Genomic DNA, 22993 nt, shown 5'->3' with positions numbered 1-22993 from the left:
TGAAGTCACTCAGTCATGTCCTACTCTTCACGACCCCATGGACTGCAGCCCACCAGGCTCCTCCGTCCATGGGATTTTCTAGACAAGAGTACTGGAGTAGGGTGCCATTGCCTACTTTAGGGGAACTTCCCAACTCAGGGACTGAATCTGTGTTTCATGCATTAGCAGGCGGACTCTTTATCACCATATCCATATGAAGTTTTAAATATTGGTTTTCTTTGAAATTAATTAATACAAACCTGAGGATGGATATTAAATGACATATTGCAGTAAAGAGGCCCAAAATGTCCCAAAGCATTTCAAAGTCAAGTGAAAGTGCCAGTCACTCAGTTGTGTCCAACTCTTTGAGACCCCATGGACTGTATAGTCCCTGGAATTCTCCAGGCCAGAATACTGAAGTGGGTAGCCTTTCCCTTCTCCAAGGGATCTTCCCAACCCAGGGATCGAATACAGGTCTCCTGCATTGCAGGAACATTCTTTACCAGCTGAGCCACAAGGGAAACCCAAGAATTCTGGAGTGGGTAGTCTATCCCTTCTCCAGCGGATCTTCCTGACCCAGGAATCAAACCAAGGTCTCCTGCATTGAAAGCCAACAAATACTTTAAAAATATTTAGGTTCTTTGGAAAGAAGCATTTCAGTACTTTCTGTGTGTGATGGTGGAGCTGTTTCGCCAGTGATGAAAAAGACATTTCGAACTGGACAATCTCAATGTCTTGAAAGTTTCTTCATTCATTGATATACTTCTAAGTCTTAATAAGTTACTGTTGCTAATTTTATTTTCCTGTTTGTAAGCTGTTCTGATATTAAATTTAGGTCAGTACTCTTTGTTTTTATTGGCTTTGTGTAAGTATCTTCATGTCATAGAGATTAATGTTCCCCATATACCCGTGATCCTTCCAACACACCCCTCCAATAGGCCTAAAATTTCACTCAGTCTATTTTCTTCTCATCTTAATGGCTATTTAACAGATGGTCAGGCCATTTGCTTTTGGTTTTCTTGTCCATTTTATCACTGCATATTCAGTTTGGGGATGACAAATAATGTTTGTTCCATGTTCATCTGAAGCATGCATATTTTTTTCAGAGTTTTTCCTTTTTTTTTTTGATTCATTTTCACTTATTTTACAAATCAATGACTATTCACTGTGTAAGCAAATCTTTAGCAGTAACGTTTTACTTTCACGTCTCCAGGTCTCCAGCAGGTACAAAGATTGTTGTTTCCTTCTCATGACAACTAAATTTAGTTCAATCATGTCCTTTTGTAGCTATAAAATCACACAGCGGTTTTAAGGCAATGGCACCCCACTCCAGTACTCTTGCCTGGAAAATCCCATGGATGGAGGAGCCTGGTGGGCTGCAGTCCATGGGGTCGCTAAGAGTCGGACACGACTGAGCAACTTCACTTTCAGTTTTCACTTTCATGCATTGAAGAAGGAAATGGCAACCCACTCCAGTGTTCTTGCCTAGAGAATTCCAGGGACGGGGGAGCCTGGTGGGCTGCCGTCTATGGGGTCGCACAGAGTCGGACACGACTGAAGCGACTTAGCAGCAACAGATAAACCTTGCTTGTTTATGCTTAAACCATTAAAACTATTAATGCAATTGTTATTAAGGTTTTTTTTTTTTCCTTCAAGGAATCCAACTTTAAAACTTTCTTTTCTCCAAAAATTTACCTATATGGTAGGGGATATTCTTGCTAGCTATGATATCTTAAAGTATTTTAGAAATGCAATACTTGAGGGTTTTAAAAGACTGTCTTCAAAACTGTAATGAAAAATGTCGTAGAATCTTATTCGTAGTTCCCCCAGTAGAGACCTCATAAAATGTATCTTCTGTAGAGATAATAATAACGATAAAGATAATTATCAGCTATTTATCAATGCAGTGATATATTCATGCTACTATAGTCCTAGAGTTTGTCATTTCAAATTAAATGGTTAATCCTGTTCATTGCTAGAGCAAAAGATAGAATGATGTGATCCAAATCAATCCATAAATCCTGACACTGAAAGCCTTGTTTCTTTGTATTTTGCCTTATTATCAAGGACACAGACCTATTCATGGTAAAATGGTATTACTTCAAGAGAGTATCACAAGGGTGAGCTCTAACATTCTAGCAGATATTGGGAAACTTAATCAAAACAATCAAAATGGACTCAAAAGAAGGCTGAGAACAGAAACAGTAGTATTAAGTCAAATTACATTTGTTATTTGATCTAAATTTTCAGAAAATAGCATTATGAGTAGATAAATGAAGCAGATAAAGCCACATCTGGTAGAAAGATTAAAGATGATTTAAGACTTTTTTTTTTTTAAGTTACCTATTAGAAGTAAAAGTTGTAATCTGAAGTATCCTTTGCCTTAACATTTTTATCATGTGATCTTTATTTCCTTCTTGTTAAATTTAGCATTGGATGCGCCTGTGCACTCTCTTTATTCATTTACAAAATTATTGTTTTTGTGGAAGTCAGTCCAATTTCACAGATTTTTGCATGCTGGCCAGAATGCAGATGTCTATGCAATTGTGTTATTTTCTCGAATTATTTCGCTTCCTCCACAGCCATTGAGCAAATTAACTGGAGTTTCTATTGAAGTGTGACACAGTTTTAGCTCATTTTGTTGAATGTGATAATTAACTACCAGTTGCCTGAGCATCACGTAAAGTACATACTATTTTAATGTGCATATACAATAAAGCATGAACTGAATATGTGTACATTAATAAATACCCGTAAGTGTGGATAATAACTTTCCTACAGGGTTGATAGGAGAATCATATATACAAAGGGAGGGAAGTTCGTAAACTATAAAGCTATATCATTTTGGCTATTGTCAGAATCAATCATTATTGATATTTAGGATGATGATATGCCTTCTAATTCATTGAACATATTTGAATTATTGAAATAGTCCATTTTATTTTTTCTATATCTGAATCCCTGTTATTTATTATTTTGCTAATTTAGTCAAAATTAACTTTATCTACTATCTGTTTTTAAATAAGATCAAGATGTCACAAATAGGATGAGGTTTCTGCAAACCATGGCCTAAAATAAACTGCAGATGTTTTCTTTTATTTGTTTTTATAATTAAAGACATCTTTATTTTCAGATGCTTAATGATCTCTACTTTGATCATTCAATTTGCATAACAGACTTCTATAATTTTGTCCAACACTGTTTTAGAATATGTGTTTTAAATATGATATGTGATACACATATATATGAATTTGTTAGGCTCACTTTGCATACTGGCTTATTACTAATTTATGTTTGAAGATAATTATGGCAATTTGTTGAAAAAATTAAACCATTAAACTCTATAACATTTAAGCTAAAGTGTGCTCTGGTGTTACTTATAATTAAAAGATTTTAAGTGATAAAATTAACAATTATGTTAACTTGTGCATCTTTGAATATTTGTTTTTAGTAGAAATTTATTTTTTATCTTTTTGAGAGTAATTTGTATTTTCTCTTATAAAATTCAGAAATAAGATGAAAAGTAAAAAAGAAAATAAATATCACTGATATTGCGTGCTTGTGTGTGCTTAGTTGAATCCAACTCTTTGTGACCTCATACACTGCAGCCCACCAGACTTTTCTGTCCATGGGATTTCCCAGGAAGAATACTGGAGCCATTTTCTTCTCTAGGAGATCTTTCCAAGACAGGGACTGAACTCACTTTTCCTGCTTGGCAGGCAGACTCCGCAACTGAGCCACCAGGGAAGGCTATCTCTTTGCCTACTGATTTATTTACAGTGTTGTATTTTTTATATAAACTTTATTATAATATTTAAATATTTTAGCAAAGATAATATTGCAGTATGCATGTAGCAAAAGTTTAAACATGTGTAAACACTGAAAGTTGTTTCAATTTTTAAAATAAAATGTATAAAAATTATGTGTCAAGTCTGTCTCTAAATCTTTGACTATATATTTGATTATTTTATGTTAATGTATGTCTAGCGACAAGGTTGCTAAGTCAAATTTTATTTAATGTGTTAAAGGAACTTTAAAGAAATACCAGGTATCTTTCTAGAAAATTTGCAATAATTATGCAAACAACATCGGGTATGAGGGGTATGAGAATGCCTTTATCGACAGTACCTTGAACAGTTTGATATAACAATATTTAATATTTTTAATTTGTAGGCAAATTAAATTTGTAGGCATAAACTGTAATTAAAGTCTAGTCTACAGTTTTAGAACTTCTTTTTCTAGAGGAGTTTGAGGTTGCCTGGCATATGGCAAATTGGATAAACTGCCTCAGTGTTTTCTGCAGGGAGGTTGTGTTCACTAATCTTAGGATATAAAACTTATACACATATTATTTCAATATCATCAATTATGTTGGGGCCTCCCAGGTGGCTCAGTGGTAAAAGAATCTGCCTGGCAAGGCAGGAGTTACAGGAGAAGCCAGTTCAATCCCTGGGTTGGAAAGATCCCTTGGAGAAAGCAATGGCAATCCACTCCAGTATTCTTGCTGGAGAATCCCATTGACTGAGAAGCCTGATGGTCTAGAATCCACAGGGTTGCAAACAGTTGAACATGACTGAAGTAACTGAGCACACATATTTAAAATATCTTTAATCCTAAATGTGTGTATATTCATGCTTAATGTGTATTCTTTGAAAATTAGATCTTTTATGAAGTTTCTCTCTATCTCATTTAATGCCTTTTCTTTTATATTCACATTTTCTAGTATTAATAGAGTGAACCTTCTTTCTTCCTTTGCCTGGCATAGCCCATATCCTCGTATTTAAAAACACAAAAACAATGTCACTTGTGTTTGTTGTGTCTACTGTACATTGCACGAACTTATCTTCTTAAAAATGTATCAAAATAGATACAGGTAATAACAGATTTTTTAAAAAAGTCATAAGCATGCAGCTGCAGTGAGCACATCCACGTAGGCAGTAAGAACAGTTATCTAGGTCATTTCTAAGCTACAAGAACCACAATCCCCTTATGAAATCCCTTGGTTTTTATTAAACACAATATATTTCTGTTGTAATTGATACAGAACGGTTTTATCTCCATCACTTTATTTTTAAATTTTGTTGTGTTTATCTATTTTTCTCGGCCAAATGTATTATATTTATTCTTATTTTCTCCAGTGAAAGAAATGGAACGTGTTTTTACTACATTAAAAATAAATTGCCTTTATCTTTCTCAAAATGTTACCTTAACCCACATTTCCAAACAGAATCAAATTTATCTAAAATACCTTTTGCTCTTTCATAAAATAAGGTAAGGGATTTAACACGCATTCGCATTTCTCATCCTCCTACTTCCTGACGTTAAGAATATAAAGATTATTTTCTTAGGATGCCTAAGGGTGAGGACACTATGATGTGATGTACTGTATCCCCAAGCAAACACCATTCCAGTGGAGACAGATAGGAACACAACGTTGCTATTTATTCCATTGCCTTGAAAATAAGTTAAGCCAAAGGGAAATTCACAACAACATAATTCAACAACGGGCAACTAATACCAAGTCTTCGGATAGCCATTATCATTGATCCACAGCTAGCGATGGCTGGGTGTAGTGTCCCTGAATCTCTTCTTAGTGATGGATTTGAAAATGTTTTGGGAGCCACTGGAAATCTGGAGAGATGCCATTATGAGAGAGACACAGCTGAAATATGCTTACCTGCATTAGAAACTAGGCTTCCCTGGTGGCTCTGATGGTAGAGAATTTGCCTGCCATGTGGGAGGCTGGGGGGTGATCCTGAGAGGGTGATAGGCAGGAAGGCGAGGGGCCCCCAAACTGGGGAAATAGGCTGCACGTGTCAGATGTTTTTTATCTCTCTCTTAAGCGGCAGGAGGAAGCACTACAAATGTCAATTTTTTTCTCTTCCCTATACAAAATTAAAAAGGTTACCTTTAAAATTCTGTGTTGCCATGACGACACCTGGTTCCACCTGAGCTTAACTTTTCTCAAACCTTGAGCTAACCAATGCTTTTTTCTTAAGGAAATGTTTTACTTAAGCTATGCTAATGAACTATGTATTCAGCCTTAGTTCAGTCTCTCAGTCCTGTCCAACTCTTTGCTAAGGCTCTTTCTTATGAAATAATCTTTTACTTTATTTTCAATAAGTTTTTTTTTTTTTTTTTTTTCCCTCTTTCCCATCCAATTTACTTTTAAGAGCAAGGAAGGCTGAAGGAGGCTGCTTGAATTCAATGCCTGGTAATGATGATGGTCAATACCCTTTTGTGTTGTCAGTTCAGTCGCTCAGTCGTCTCTGACGCTTTGTGACCCTGTGGATTGTAGCACACCCAGGCTTCCCTGTCCATCACCAATTCCCAGAGCATGCTCAAACTCATGTCCATTAACTTGGTGATGCCATCCAACCATCTTATCCTCTGTCATCCCCTTCTCCTCCTGCCTTCAATCTTTCCAGCATCAGGGTCTTTTCCAATGAGTCAGTTCTTTGCATCAGGTGGCCAAAGTGTTGGAGCTTCAGCTTCAGCATCAGTCTTTCCAATGAATATTCAGGGTTGATTTTCTTTAGGATTGACTTGTTTAATCTCCTTGCTGTCAAGGGACTCTCAAGGGTCTTCTCCAACACCACAGTTCAAAGGAATCAATTCTTTAGCGCTTAGCTTTCTTTATAGTCCAACTCTCACATCCATACATGACTACTGGCAAAACCATAGATTTGACTACATGGACCTTTGTTGGCAAAGTAATGTCTCTGCTTTTTAATATGCTGTCTAGGTTGGTCATAACTTTTCTTTCAAGGAGCAAGGGGTTTTTTAATTTCATGGGTGCACTCACCATCTGCAGTGATTTTGGAGCCCCAAAAATAAAGTCAGCCACTGTTTCCATTGTTTCCCCATCTATTTGCCATGAAGTGATGGGACCAGATGCCATGATCTTAGTTTTCTGAATGTTGAGTTTTAAGCTGAATTTTTCACTTCAATCAAGAGGCTCTTTAATTCTTCTTTGCTTTCTGCCATAAGTATGGTATCATCTGCATATCTGAAGTTATTGATATTTCTCCCGGCAATCTTGATTCCAGCTTGTGCTTCCTCCAGCCCAGCATTTCTCATGATGTACTTTGCATAGAAATTAAATAAATAGGGTTACAATATATAGCTTTGATATACTCCTTTCCTGATTTGGAATCAATTTGTTGTTCCATGTCCAATTCTAGCTATTTCTTCTTGACCTGCATACAGATTTCTCAGGAAGCAGGTCAGGTGGTCTGGTGTTTCTATCTCTTGAAGAATCTTCCACAGTTTATTGTGATCCACACAGTCAAAGGCTTTGGCATCGTCAATGATGCAGAAGTAGATGTTTTCTGGAACTCTCTTGCTTTTTCCATGATCCAGCAGATGTTGGCAATTTGATCTCTGGTTCCTCTGCCTTTTCTAAAACTAGCTTGAACACCTGGAAGTTCAAGGTTCATGTACTGTTGAAGCCTGTGTTGGAGAATTTTGAGCATTACTTGATTAGTGTGTGAAATGAGTGCAATTGTGCAGTAGTTTGAGCATTCTTTGGCATTGCCTTTCTTTGGGATTGGAATGAAAACTGACCTTTTCCAGTCCTGTGGCCACTGCTGAGTTTTCCAAATGTGCTGGCATATTGAGTGCAGCACTTTGACAGCATCATCTTTCAGGATTTGAAACAGCTCAACTGGAATTCCATCACCTCCACTAGCTTTATTCATAGTGATACTTTCTAAGTCCCACTTGACTTCACATTCCAGGATGTCTGGCTCTAGGTGAGTTATCACACCATCCTGATTATCTGGGTCATGAAGATCTTTTTTCTACAATTCTTCAGTGTGTTCTTTCCACCTCTTCTTAATATCTTCTGCTTCTGTTAGATCCATACCATTTCTTCTTTACTCATTATGCCAAAACCTTTGACTGTGTAGATCACAGCAGACTGTGGAAAATTTTCCAAGAAATGGGAATACCAGACCACTTTACCTGACTTCTGAGAAGTCTTTATGCAGGGTCAAGGAGCAACAGTTAGAACTGGACACGGAACAACACACTGGTTTAAAATTGGGAAAGGCGTAGGTCAAGGCTATATACTGTCACCCTGCTTATTTAACTTAATTGCAGAATACATTATGAGCACTGCCAGACTGGATAAAGCACAAGCTGGAATCAAGTTTGCCAGGAAAAATATCAATAACCACAGATATGCAGATGACACCACCCATATGGCAGAAAGTAAGAGGAACTAAAAGCCTTTTGATGAAAGTGAAAGAGGAGAGTGAAAAAGTTAGCATAAAACTCAACATTTAGAAAACTAAGATCATGGCATCCGGTCCCATCACTTCATGGAAAACAGGTAGGGAGACTACAGAAACAGTGACAAACTTTATTGGGCTCCAAAATCATTGCAGATGGTGACTGCAGCCATGAAATTAAAAGACACTTGCTCCTTGGAAGAAAAGCTACAACCAACCTCGACAGCATACTAAAAAGCAGAGACATTACTTTGCCAATAACAAACATCCATCTAGTCAAATATATGGTTTTCCCAGTAGTAATATATCAATGTGAGAGCTGGACTATAAAGGTGAGCACTGAAGAATTGATGCTTTCGAACTCTGTTGTTGGAGAAGACTCTTGAAAGTCCCTTGGACAGCAAGGAGATTAAACCAGTCCATCCTAAAGGAAATCAGTCCTGAATGTTCATTGAAAGGACTGATGCTGAAACTGAAACTCCAATATTTCGCCACCTGATGTGAAGAACTGACTCATTGGAAAAGACCCTGATGCTGGGAAAGATTGAAGGCAGGAGAAGGGGATGACAGAGGATGGGATGGTTGGATGGCATCACTGACCTAATGAACAGAGTTTATGCAATCTCCAGGAGCTGGTGATGGATAGGGAAGCCTGACATGTTGCAGCCCATGGATCACAAAGAGTCGGACATGAGTGAACGACTGAATTGAGCTGATACCATTATTGTGCCCATCTTTGCATGAAATGTCCCTTTGGTATCTCTCATTTTTTGAAGACATCTCTAGTCTTTCCCATTCTATTGTTTTCCTCTATTTCTTTGCATTAATCAATGAGGAAGTTTTTCTTCTCCCTCCTTCCTATTCTTTGGAACTCTGCATTCAAATGGGTAATTCTTTCTTTTTCTCATTTGCCTTTAGTTTCTCTTCTTTTCTCAACTGTTTGTAAAGCCTCCTTAGACAACCATTTTGCCTTTTTGTATTTCTTTTTCTTGGGGAAGGTCTTGATCACTGCCTCCTGTACAATGTCATGAACCTCTGTCCATAGTTCTTCAGGCACTCTCTCTATGAGATATAATCCCTTGAATCTATTTCTCACTTCTAGTGTATAAGCCTGAGGGATTTGATTCAGGTCATACCAGAGTGATCTAATAGTTTCCCTACTTTCTTCAACTTAAGTCTGAATTTTGCAACAAGGAGTTTATGATCTGAGCCATAGTCAGCTCCCAGTTGTTTTTTTTTTTTTTTTTTTTTTTTTTCGCTGACTCTATAGAGCTTCTCCATTTTTGGCTGCAAAAAATATAATCAATCTGATTTTGGTTTGACCATCTAGTTATGTGCATGTGTAGAGTCTTCTTTTGTGTTGTTGGAAGTGGGCGTTTCCTATGACCAGTGCATATTCTTGGTTAAACTCTGTTAGTCTTTGCCCTGCTACATTTTGTACCCCAAGGCCAAAATTGCCTGTTTCTCGAGGTGTTTCTTGACTTTCTACTTTTGCATTTCAGTCCCCTCTGATGAAAAGGACATCTTTGCGGGGTGTTATTTCTAGAGGGTCTTGTAAGTCTTCATAGAACCATTCAACTTCAGCTTCTTCAGCATTACTGGTCAGGGCATAGGCTTGGACTACTGTGATATTGAATAGTTTGCTTTGGAAATGAACAGAGATCATTCTGTCGTTTTTGAGATTGTACCTAAGAACTCCATTTCAGACTCTTTTGTTGACTATGAGGGCTACTCCATTTCTTCTAAGGGATTCTTCCCTGTAGTGGTAGATATAATGGTCATCTGAGTTAAATTTGCCCATTGCAGTACGTTATAGTTCACTGATTCCTAAAATGTCAGTGTTCACTCTTGCCATCTCCTGTTTGACCACTTCCAATTCACCTTGATTCATGCACCTAACATTCCATGTTCGTATGTAACACTGTTCTTCACAGCATTGGACTTTACTTCCATCACCAGTCACATCCACAACTGGGTGTTGTTTTTGCTTTGGCTCTGCGTCTTCGTTTTTTCTGGAGTTATTTCTCCATTCTTCTCCAGTGACATATAGGGCACTTTCCCACCTGGGGACTTCGTCTTTCAGTGTCATATCTTTTTCCCTTTCATATTGTTCATGGTGTTCTCCAGGCAAGAATACTGAAATGGTTTGCCGTTCCCTTCTCCACTAGACCACATTTTGTCAGAACTCCTGCAATGACCCATTCGTCTTGGGTGGCCCTACACAGTATGGCTCATAGTTTCATTGAGTTAGAAAAGGCTGTGGTCCATTTGATCCATTTGATTAGTTTTCTGTGATTGTGGTTTTCAGTCTGTCTGCCCTCTGAGGGATAAGGATAAGAGGCTTAAGGAAGCTTCCTGATGGGAGAGACTGACTGGGAGAAACTGGTTCTTGTTCTGATGGGTGGAGCCATTCTCAGCAAGTTTTTAATCCGATTTTCTGTTGATGGTGGGGCTGTGTTCCATTCCTGTTTTTTGATCTGAGATCAAACTATGGTGGAGGTAGTGAAGATAATGGAAGTGAAGTGAAGTGAAGTCACTCAGTCGTGTCTGACTCTTTGCCACCCCATGGACTGTAGCCCACCAGGCTCCTTGGTCCATGGGATTTTCCAGGCATGAATATTGGAGTGGGTTGCTATTCCCTCCTCCAGGGGCTCTTCCTGACCCGGGGATCAAACCCAGGTCTCCCGCATTGCAAGCAGACGCTTTACCGTCTGAGCTACCAGGGAAGCCCCTAAGATAATGGGACCTCTTTCCAAAGGTCCCCTGTTTACACGGCCACATTCAGTGCCCCTGACCCTGCAGCAGGCCACTGTAGACCCACACCTCCCCGGAGACTCCTGGACATTCACAGGCAAGTCTGGTTCAGTCACCTGGGGGTCGTGGCTCCTTTCTCCTGGATCCTGGTGTACACAGTGTTTTGTTTTTGCCCTCCAAGAGTCTGTTTCTCTAGTCCTGTGTAAGTTCTGGTGGCTTTATGGTGGGGTTAATTGTGACCTCTTCCAAGAGCACTGAAGCCACACCCAGATCTGATTCACCCAGAGCCCCTGGCCCTGCAGCAGGTCACTGCTGACCTGTATCTCCACAGGTGACACTCAAACACTCAAAGGCAGGTCTGGCTCAGTCTCTGTGGGGTCTCCTGGTGCTCGCAAGCTTTTGTTTGAGCCCTCCGAGCAACTCTGTCAGGTATGGGGTTTGATTCTAAATGACTTCACCCCTGCTACCATCTTCCTGGGGCTTCTCCTTTGACTTTGGACATGGGATATCTTTTTTTGGTGGTATCCGATATTCTCCGGTGGATGATTGATCAGCAGCGAGTTTTAATTTTGGAATTCTTGAAGAAGAAGATGAGCACACATCATTCTCCTCCACCATTTAGTAGGAGATCTTGTATTTATCCTAGACTGTCTTTCCTCAAGTCGGTTCCGCCTAAGACTCAGAACTGATAATGGCTTAACAAACCAGAATGTTTTACTCATACAATTGTTATCCTTATCTATGTTAATGAGACTATGTATTTGCTTCGAAACCTGCCTTTCTTCAAGATTCAAGGCAATTGTTTTATGGCCCTGGATGACTCACCCTGTGCCAGTTCTATCTAAAAATGCATGTTGTGGGTGAGGGGCCTGGTGCCACTCTCTGAGTTTTGAGACATTTCCTTCCTCTAATTAGTAGCCTACTAGTAGGTATATAACTTCACGTTAGGACTAGGAGGGAGGACACTCTTTCTAGCCTCTTCTAATGTCTATGTAAGGAGCTTTCTCTATCTGTTTTATACTTTAATAAAACTTTATTACACAAAAGCTCTGAGTGATCAAGCCCCATCACTGGCCCAGGGTTGAATTCCTCTCCTCCGGAGGACCAAGAATCTTGACATCTTTCATGGCTCAGCAGCAACTTTTCAATCCCTGGGTTGGGAAGATCCCTTAGAGAAGGAAATGACTACCTACTTCAGTATTTTGCCTAGAGAATTCCATGGACAAAAGAGCCCAGTGGGCTACAGTCCATGGGGTTGCAAAGAATCAGACATGACTGAGTGTGCTGAAGCCTTAAACCAGAATATTGAATGGCAATTTTGAAGAATTACCAGAAACCAAATGTGTATTAACATGAGAGAAAACTTTGAGCACATTTTCTTGGGATTTATTTCCAGAAATCTAGGAGATTTTCAGGGTAAACATCTTTCAAAGATCTCATCAAAGTTCTGGGAAGGAGCTGCTGCTGCTGCTGCTAAGTCACTTCAGTCATGTCCAACTCTGTGCGACCCAATAGATGGTAGCCCACCAGGCTCTGCCATCCCTGGGATTCTCAAGGCAAGAACACTGGAGTGGGTTGCCATTTCCTTCTCCAACGCATGAAAGTGAAAAGTGAAGTTGCTCAGTCGTGTCTGACTCTTCGTGACCCCATGGACTGCAGCCTACCAGGCTCCTCCACCCATGGGGTTTTCCAGGCAAGAGTACTGGAGTGGGCTGCCATGAAGGAGAGAGGAGGATTAATCCTGCAAACTACCCTGAGAACTTTCTCCATAACAAGGACCCTCCCTCCAGAGGAGAGGACTTTTAACAGAGCCTTGTCCCAGTGGTGGGAAGGTAACACAGACAGGAAAAAGATAAGAAAAAAAATTACATTGAGTAGAAATGGAAATTGAAATTATAAAATTTAATACATCCCATAAAGCTACTGGAAATCAAATCTAGATCAGTGGAACTGAATAGAACATCCTGAAAATAAACACAAGTTGATATAAGAATTTAACATTCTAACATGTATACTATCATGTAAGAATTGAATCGCCAGTCTATGTCTGATGCAGGATACAGCATGCTTAGAGCTGGTGCATGGGGATGACCCAGAGAGATGTTATGGGGAGGGAGGTGGGAGGGGGGTTCATGTTTGGGAATGCATGTAAGAATTAAAGATTTTAAAATTTAAAAAATAAAAAAATAAATAAAATTTAAAAAATAAAAATAAAAAAAATTAAAAAATAAAGCTATTATCTTACCAAAAAAAAAAAAAAAGAATTTAACATAAGATGAACTTGATATTTTAGTTTAGTAAGAAAAAAGACAGATGATTTAATTATTTTATGGAGAAAGCAAAACTTAGTACCTGCTATTGTTTAGAAAAAATTAAATAAAATTGGAAATAAACATTTTACCGAAAAGGGAAAGGGGGTATCCAAATAAATTAAAGGCTAAAAACAAACAAATAAACAAAAATAACAATATAGTTATCCTATAAAATATATTGGAGAAATTTAAAACTAAGAGAAGAGAAATATTTCTTAAGCAAGACATATCAAGATACTATAAAAGTGTGGCATGCTAGACTATATACAAGTAAAGCTTCACATAAGATGACATCCTATAAACAAAATCAATAGAAATCCAATCAATTTGAAAAAATAAATGTAATAGAGAATATAGCCAGAGGTAAAATTTTATGATGAACTGCGTTTTGAAAAGAAGAAAGTAGCCAACATGATAATGAAATTGAAAGAGACCACGAAAAGATAATTCACAGAAGAGAAAATCCAAATGTTTCACCATGCATATAAAAAGAAGCTCTAACTCAGCTGCACTCATATAAATGAGCAATAGATTGACAATGTGATGCCATTTTGCTCATAAACTTGTTTGCAGTGAAACTACAGAAAATAAACTAGATAAATATAAGGGTCCAACAATGACAGCCTTGGCACGCTATGTTACATAATTTTAATTGATTCCACAGTCAGTGTGGAGACAGTAAAGGGTTTGGGACACAAGAAAAGACAGGGTAAAAAGATGATTTGTAAAGAATAATAAAGAAGTTACAGCAAATTGATGTTGAAAGTCTTAAAAATCATTTGAAAGTAATTTCTGATGCTGTTAACCAAGACAGGAAAGAAAGGAGAAAACAGAGTTGGAGCCTGAGGATAATCATCAATTTTATTTCCATACTTAGGATAAGGTAGAAGTGTATACATTTCTAAGGGACCTATGGGTTGAGGATGAAACTCAAAATCATCACCTTGTGTAGGTGGTAGTTAAGAATGGAAGTGAATAATCACTCTTGGAGAGAGCAGAGCAAGATAACAGAAAGGAATTTGTATGTATCCAGAATGAAGTGTTGGGTATTGAACAGGGAAGTCATGTCCCTATGCTCCATACTTCCCGTATGATGATCCAAGAGCTGATAGTAACTATTTTTCTGAAGCTGTGTTTTCAGAATTCTTGGAAATAAAAAAGAACAGCAGTGATGTTCTTTTCATTCTAGACACATTATGCCAGATTCCACTGAGCAAAAAAAGCTGTAAAAATCATGTTATAGATTAGAATATAATTCACTATGTATGAGTGCCCACTCAAATTAGCATATTTACTTGGCTTCAAAAGCTGCATGTGAATATATCCTTATTTTCATTGGTTGATTTGTTTATATCTAATTTGTGATATTTATGTTAAACTTGTTTACTGACTGTTCATAAGAACAAAATTCTTTTTCACTTGGAAGAAATCTGAGCAGAATTTTCTCTATAAATGATGAATAACATGAAATAAGGTTAATACAGCTGTTTTGCTGAACAATATTCCTAAAGCTTTGCTTAATAGCATTTTTCTCTTGAGAGTCCCTTGGACTGCAAGGAGATCCAACCAGTCCATTCTAAAGAAGATCAGCCCTGGGACTTCTTTGGAAGGAATGATGCTGAAGGTGAAACTCCAGTACTTTGGCCAACTCATGTGAAGAGTTGACTCATTGGAAAAGACTCTAATACTGGGAGGGATTGGGAGCAGGGGAAAAGGGGACGACAGAGGATGAGATGGCTGGATGGCATCACCAACTCGATGGACGTGAGTCTGAGTGAACTCCGGGAGTTGGTGATGGACGGGGAGGCCTGGCGTGCTGTGATTCATGGGGTCGCAAAGAGTCGGACACAACCGAGCGACTGAACTGAACTGAACTGAACTGAATAGCATCTTTCATTGACTCAATGGACATGAGTTTGAGTAAACTCTAGGAGATAGTGAAGGACAGGGAAACCTAGTGTGCTGCAGTTCATGGGGTCGCAGAGTCAGACATGACTGAGCAACTGAGCAGCAACAAGGCTCATCTGGTTCCTTAAAATATGATGACTGTCTGGAGAGTTCCTGTATCTGCCTGTGTACCAACATGATTATTTAGGAGAGGTTTTTTGTTTTTTTTTTTTCACTTTTAAAATTCTCCTGGCTTGAAAACCAAATCTTATGGTCATCCAACTCAAATAATAGTTTTATTTGAGTTTATTTTGCACTGTGTCTTTATGCTTCTCTTCATTTACTCGAGGTAATTCATAATTTTTATCCAAACATTTTGTATTAGCATCATATGGTGAACAATACTTTTATAGTATTCATTTATATATTTGTACAAGTAATTAGTTCATCCAGCACTTACTAAGTGTGAAGAAAGAATAGAAACTCTTCAGAAAATGAATAACTGTTGAATAAAAAAGTCTAACAGGACATATAATTATAATATATAAAGATAATTGAAATAAGAGCTGTAAATAGAGTTGTCTGGTATTAGGATGGAAGAAACTGTTAACCATGAGTGTCAAGAGATTCAGGAAAGTTCTAGAGAAACTGAGATTTCATCTGGGTGTTGACTAATCCAACTTAGAAAAGGTAAGATTGTGCTAAACTTTCAATCTTAAAGAACTGACAAAATCAGACGAATCTCAACTAAAGCCTGAGCATGAAGATGTGAGCAAAGTTTTATCTTTACAGCTTCCCTTGTAGCTCAGTTGGTAAAGAATCTGCCTGCAATGCAGGAGACCAGGGTTCGATTCCTGGGTCAGGAAGATCCCCTGGAAAAGGAAATGGCCATCTACTCCAGTATTCTTGCCTGGAGATTCCAATGGACAGAGGAGCCTGGAGGGCTACAGTCTGTGCGGTCATGAGAGTCAGACATGACTTAGTGACTAAACCACCACCAGAGCCTAATAATGGATATGTGAGCAAAGTTTTACCTTTATTTTTATATTCCCAGAACCAGCTCAATGCTTAACATATACTTGGGTCATAACAAATGCTTGTGGGTTGAATAAATCCATAAATGTGTTGGGAAAGGACATAGAAGCAAGGCCAACTCTCCTTTCTGTCTCTAAATTCAACCTTCCTATTTGAAATTACACCTATTAGTCAGTGCCTTCTAGGATTTGAGATTAAGTCATAAATTTAGGTGAATCCTGGAAATATTCTAAAATACCAATTCAGATCTCTATTTGTATTTGCCATATATAGTCAGGAAATGCTTGGCTGGATGAAGCACAAGCTGGAATCAGATTGCCAGGAGAAATATCAATAACCTCAGATATGCAGATGACACCACAATTGTGGGAGAAAGCAAAGAAGATCTAAAGAGCCTCTTGATGAAAGTGAAAGAGGAGAGTGAAAAAGCAGGCTTAAAACTGAACATTCAGAAAACTAAGATCATGGCATCTGGTCCCATCACTTCATGGCAAATAGAAGGGTAAACAATGGAAACAGCGAGAGATCTAATTTTTTGGAGCTCTAAAATCACTGCAGATGGTGACTGCAGCCATGGGATCCAAAGACATTTGCTCCTTGGAATAAAAGTTATGACCAGCATAGACAGCATATTAAAAAGCAGAGATATGACTTTGCCAACAAAGGTCCATCTGATTAAAGCTAGTCATGTATGGATGTGAGAACTGGACTATAAAGAAATCTGAGCACTCAAGTATTGATGCTTTTGAACTGTGGAGTTGAACAAGGGACTCTTGAGAGTCCCTTGGACAGCAAGGAGATCCAACCAGTCCACCCTAAAGGAAATCAGTCCTGGGTGTTCATTGGAAGGAATGTTGTTGAAGCTGAAACTTCAATACTTTGGCCACCTGATGCGAAGAGCTGACTCATTGGAAAAGACCCTGATGCTGGGAAAGATTAAAGGTGGGAGGAGAAGGGGACAACAGAGGATGAGACAGTTGGATGGCATCACTGACTCAATGGACATGAGTTTGAGTAAACTCTGGGAGGTGGTGCTAGACAGGAGGTCTGGCGTGCTGCAGCCCATGGGATGCAGAGTCAGATACGGCTGAGTGACAGAACTGAACTGAACTGAAACATTTTTAATCAACTTACCAGTTTTATGTAAAAGGTTTTATCCTTTGGGCTATTCACTACTGACTTCTTGGAATTCATAAACCAATGCGAAACCCTCCTTTAAGAGACAGACTTTTGACTTGTTCCAGTCCAATGGTGAAAGACTTCACTTTCCAATGCAGGGGGTGTGGATTCAATCCCTGATTGGGTAGCTAAGATCTACGCATCTCATGGCCAAAAAATGAAAATATAAAGTAGAAGCAATATTGTAGCAAGTATAATAAAGACAAAAAAATAGAGAAACACACTTGAGAGGCAGGAAAGGTAAATGTGTTCCATGAGTGGTGTGGGGAATAAAATCTTATATAATTGCAGAAAAGAAAGTTCACTAAGCTGGAAATTCAAAAAGAAAAGAAAAATTAATTTTCTTGAGACGGTAAGTAAGACTTGAATGGAAATGAAGAGGTGAAATATTTCATCATATTAACCAAAATTAAAGGACATTGTTCAGAAGTGACACAGACCATCTGAAGATCAGATTAACCCTTTTAGATAACTGCTTCATTTAGAATAGTCAGGATGCCTTCTATAGTTGACTCCTGAATATTATAGAAATGGTATCAATAAGAGAAAAAAGTGTATTTTTCCACAATAATAATTTAAAAAACTTACACCAATGTATATATTTAATTAATTATTAGTATCATAATTTTATAACAAGATCATTTTAGCTATTAAAAAAGACTGAGTAAACATATTTATCATGGATTCAGACTCAGGTGGGAAAGAGAAATGATCTTTATAGGTGATATTAATTTTAAGTCCTCTGTATAATTATCTTCATTAAAGTATAACCCCTTTTATAAAACAACTCACATGACCTCCTGTAAACATATAATAAATGCTCATTCAGTGACCCAGTGAATAAATTATCAACATAAAGTAATCCAGGCTTTCCAGCTTGTTTTGTGACGTAGCACACCAGTGGACTCTTCATGTTTTAATCAGCAGAGCTTTTTGATGTAATCTGTTTGTATTAAATTAGATAAATCATGTAAAATATACAATAAGAAAAAGATGATCCTTAATATAAGAATAGTTTAAAAAAAACTTAAATCTGCTTTATTTCACTTTGCATTTTAACTCTTATCTGAAGCTAAATCTTGACCTATCTAGAATGTCCAAAATTGTCATTTACTTAATGTGAATTGTCTACCATTTTAAGTTGCCTCCATCTCTCCCAAATCCAGTAGGTACGTGCGTTTCTAACAACTTTAACAGAGATCTGTTGTTTTCTGGTGGGCAATTCTTTAGAATTATAAGAAAAGCTATTTTTAGTAAAAAATAGCAGTTGAATAACCATGCATCTTGTCCACACACCTCATTGTTATAACTTGTCATTTTTGTTTTGTTTTTTTGGTCATACTCAGGCTAAAAATGAATAGCCTTTTCCTCTCTTGGAATATGCATTTAAATTCAACTTAAAATGAAAGTTCAGATTTATATTTAAATAAAATTATGATTCATACAGATTCCGTGTAATTCTAAATATGGGCATTATAAGGCAATGGCAAGAGGTACTTAAAAATAAAGCAATAGCTTGTGTAAGAAGAAATGGCTTATTCAGGACCCCACCAACAATTACTTGACCTTACCCTGATTATATTCTTTCATCTACTTTAAGATGGGATGTTGGGTCTGAAAGAGGATGTTCAGGGTTTTCCGTGTAAGTGTTGACACATGTATTCAGATTCCTATTTTTAACTCTCTAAGCCATTTTGTAGTTCTGAAATAACATAGCTCTGAGCAATTTTTGCTTGTTTGCATTCAATGTTTCTCCTACTGGGTGTCAGGAACTCTAGCCATGGGGTCACTGAGGGTCTCTGAAGACATTCAAAGAGACTGTTGATAAGGAAATAAGAATACGGAATTAGTACAGCCATTTCCTTGCAAGGAACCATATGTCAAAATTATCTAAATTTACCACTCTATTGGTGTCACCATTCTAACCTCCTCTCACCCATAAGCCACTTATTCTTCCCCAAACTTTTCCAACAATGATCACCATGCTGATATGTATGTATATTTATGGCAGCTTTGATTGAAACACACTTGTGGTATTGAAAAGCAAAGCTTTCCATATTCCATATTCAGCTCTCTCTCTGTCTTTCTCTTATGTCTCTGTCTCTCTGTCTCTAACTCTCTGTCTCTATCTCTCTCTATATATACTGTATTATATATGTATATATATTTCTTGAAATACAACTTTAAAAACTCCCAGGCTTTACAACTCAATTACTTTATTTGGGTTTCAAAGTAATGGAGCCCTTACTAATTATGTTCCAATCAAATTTTATTTCCCTTTGAACACTATAATTCTTAGGATAAAATGTATATATCTTGATACAAAATTGGTTTTGGTAATCAGTTTCCTAACACTTGTATTTCCCAAGAATGTGACAATAAATCTTCTTTAAACAAAATTATCATTTTAATTACCTAGAATAAATACACTTCCATTTAAAAGAAAATAGACAAGAATATTTTAAAATTCAAATCAAATTAAATTAACATCAAGGAAAACATGGGACTAATAGTCTCACTAAAGAAACAGAGGACAGATATGGTACCAGCCATGGAACAGAATAAAAATCATTTTTTAAAGTTGTAACTAGTAAAACAAGCAAAACAATCACTAATTGCCAATGTAGCTGAAAAAGCAAGATTATAAAATCAAAGTGGGAGAAGTATTCTATAAATACACAGAAATATAAGTTCACTAATATGCAAATAGACACTTGAACAACATAAACCACTTAACAAGGTGACTGCAAAGTATATTTAGAATTTATATTTAGATCAAGAGAAATCTATTAAACACTTACAAGAAAAAGAATAGCACTGGTAATTAGTTCCACATCGACTAGGGAAGGATCAAGAGAAATTGTTAACACTTTCCTTTCAATATAAAGTGAAAGTGAAAGTGAAGTCACTCAGTCGTGTCCGACTCTTAGTGACCCCACAGACTGCAGCCCACTGGGCTCCTCCGTCCATGGGATTTTCCAGGCAAGAGCGCTGGAGTGGGGTGCCATTGCCTTCAATATAAAGGTACCTTTTAATACCTAATTACTTCTATTTGGCTAAATAACATACAATATGCAATGATAAATAAATAGTGTCATAAAAATCCAAACTATCATCTTAGAGTCAACACTCTATAATAACATATTCTATGCATGCACGCTCAGTCGCTCACTCACTCATGTCTAATTCTTTGCAGCCCCATGGACTGTAGCCCACCAGGCTCCTCTGCCCATGGAAATTTTCCTGACAATACTTGAGTGGGTAGCCACTTCCTGCTCCCGGGGGTTGAACCCACATCCCTTGTGTCTTCGGCATTGGTAGGCAGATTCTTTACCATGGTGCCACCAGGGAAGCCCATGCCAGCATGCTAAGTTGCTTCAGTCGTGTCCAACTCTCTGCAACCCCATGCACTGTAGCCCACCTGGCTCCTCTGTCCATGCAATTCTCCAGGCAAGAATACTGGAGTGGGTTGCCATGCCCTCCTCCAGGGGATCTTCCTGACCCAGGGATCGAACCAATGTCTCTTATGCCTCCTGTATTGGCAGGAGAGTTCTTTACCACTAGTGCTACCTGGGAAGACCGAGGGAAGCCTATAGATAACCTGTAATGAATTGACGCCCCAGATTAAATACATACAAGCTGTACATCCATAAAAAATGAAAAAAAAAACAAACTATTTAAACCATAACCGTTAAGTTTATAACAACTGATATTTTCTTGGTCAATAATACTGGCATATAATTGTGAACCTTACATCTGAAGACACAAACAAGAAAAATACTGAAATAAGATTTATGATGAAAATAGTTGACTGTATAATTGGAATAAAAGGAAAGAGACATAATGGGAGATCTTTCGCCATAGTAGATGAAGGCACTTCAGATGGACCCTAGGAAACCACAACAGTAGGTAACACTGTCTCAAATGAGAACTCTCAAGGGTGGAAGGACAATGTGTCTTTATATTTGGAAAGAATTATCATATTATCTTTCAAGAGACTGGGAAATGGAATTTACTTGAAAATTAGCTTTTAAAATATTTAGGAGGTTTTGTGTCAAATTTCTATTGCTCAGAAGAGAACATGTGAAAAAAGTCTGGAGAATTATAGGAGAAAAAGACTTTGCAGAAAAAATTGCCCACTCTCTCTCAAGACAAGGATAAAGAATCTTAGATTAGTCAGTTTATAATTTAGGGCTAATTGTATTCAAGTTTCACACATCTATAAGAGCCCTTCTGCACTTCAGCTTTCCTCTTTTTCATATTCATTTCTCCATTCTCACAATTGTACTAATAACCTCATGGAAATTTACAGATTCTCTCCGTGAAAATGTGGTCTCCCCTCCCATGAGCTTTTCTAAAACTTTTTGGTCTTGCTGTTTGTTATTCTCCCCAAAAATGCTTAATAAAATGTACACTCAGTTTTTGAAATGCCTTAAAAAAATTCTACCAGACAGACAGTACTAAAAAGCAACTACTTGTAAAAAAAGCTAATTCTCTAAAAATTATCCTGTAAGTTATATTTAATATGTGCAACAAACCAACCTAGTAAATATATGAATAGATACGTTGTAGTCAAATGTGTAAACATTAACATATATTTATTGACTTAAAATGTATAAAACCCTATCCACCGTATTTGCCTTTAAAAAGTGTGTTTTATTAGCTGAAAATTCTATGGGCCTTACTAACTTGATGCTAAATTCTTGGTCATAAAATGAAGGGCTATATACTATTAGCTACTCAATAATAATGCTGGGTTACTATTATTATCTTCAAATATTATTTTTAACTAGTAGCACAAGAAATTGTTATTGGCCAATTCATGGCACACTATTATTAGTTTCGATGAATATTGCCTGATTGTTTAAAATTTGCTTATTATTTTTTATCTGAAATCTTTAATCACATCCTCAGTCTCACTGCCACCTACATCTTAGTGTATTTAATAAATTTGCTCACAATGCAACATTTATATATTTATTTAGTTATATGCTTTTTTTGTTAATAGATTCATATTCTGTGTATTGAAGTTTCCAATGTACTTAAAATATTTTGCTACACATCTCTATACATTTTTTCTGATATGCCCATCTTTTATAAATGAGATCATTTTCAATTTATCTATGGCAATATAATTATATTCCTTCTAATAATGCATATTACTTCATTTCATGCTTATAATACCTTTCATTAATACCCTCCTCTTGTGCAACTTTGATTGCCATTTGGTCTTCTTGGTCAACAAAATAGGGCAATATCCTTTATAAATTCTGTGGACCTCTGAAGATTTTCCTTTAGGTATTTACTAAGAAGGACAACTGCTGGATCATAGGGTCTACATAATCTCGTTCAGTCCTTCAAGTTTGCTCTCAGAAGGGTGTCCTGTATACTCTCACCAGTAATGCAAAGCTTTCTCATTTCTTCATATTTTAAAACTATCTTTTATCTGAACCACTGTAAAGTCTTTATTGAAAGTGTTACATTTCTGTTTTATGATTTGCTTTTGGTTCTTTAGTCATGAAGTGTATGGACTCTTAGCTCCCCAACCAGGGATCAAACCATTGCACCTTGCATTGGAAGGCAAAGTCTTAACTACTAGACCACCAGGGAAGT

Source organism: Capra hircus, chromosome 12 (genome assembly GCF_001704415.2).
Source record: "Capra hircus breed San Clemente chromosome 12, ASM170441v1, whole genome shotgun sequence".
In the NCBI taxonomy this organism is placed as follows: Eukaryota; Metazoa; Chordata; class Mammalia; order Artiodactyla; family Bovidae; genus Capra; species Capra hircus.
Note: the sequence above shows the minus strand (reverse complement) of the source record.